The following is a 483-nucleotide window of genomic DNA, read 5'->3' on the forward strand; positions in this document are numbered from 1 at the left end:
TCCAAATCAAAATTGATAATGGAGCATCAATTACCAATAAACAGACAGTTTAAGTTACTTTCTAGCTTTCTAAAAATCTGCATTGTGTGCAAGCTCAGCTCCAGACAGACCACCATGACTGAACAGGGCCTTATGAATGTGTTAAATGGACAGCTGCGTGTGCTGTGAACTGCTACTAATTGTTTTCATTTGACGTGTTTCTGATGCTCTGGGAGGCTCTGAGGGAACAACCTGTGTCCAGCTGGTACTACATATCAAGCCAACTGACCATAAAACATACTGTGACATAATGTATTGAGTTTTTTATTATTTTGATCAACATAAATCTTTCAAAATTTGTTTCATGAAAACTCTCGCTCTTATTTGTTTTATGCATTGGAATTTCACACTCTCCAAAGCCATATTAGGTGTGGTTTGATTTGGGTAGATCACTTCACAGATGGAAGCAATGTCCATGGAGCCGTGTCCAGATGGAAATACCAA

The sequence above is a fragment of the Periophthalmus magnuspinnatus genome, chromosome 18, assembly GCF_009829125.3.
Source record: "Periophthalmus magnuspinnatus isolate fPerMag1 chromosome 18, fPerMag1.2.pri, whole genome shotgun sequence".
Classification (NCBI taxonomy): Eukaryota; Metazoa; Chordata; class Actinopteri; order Gobiiformes; family Gobiidae; genus Periophthalmus; species Periophthalmus magnuspinnatus.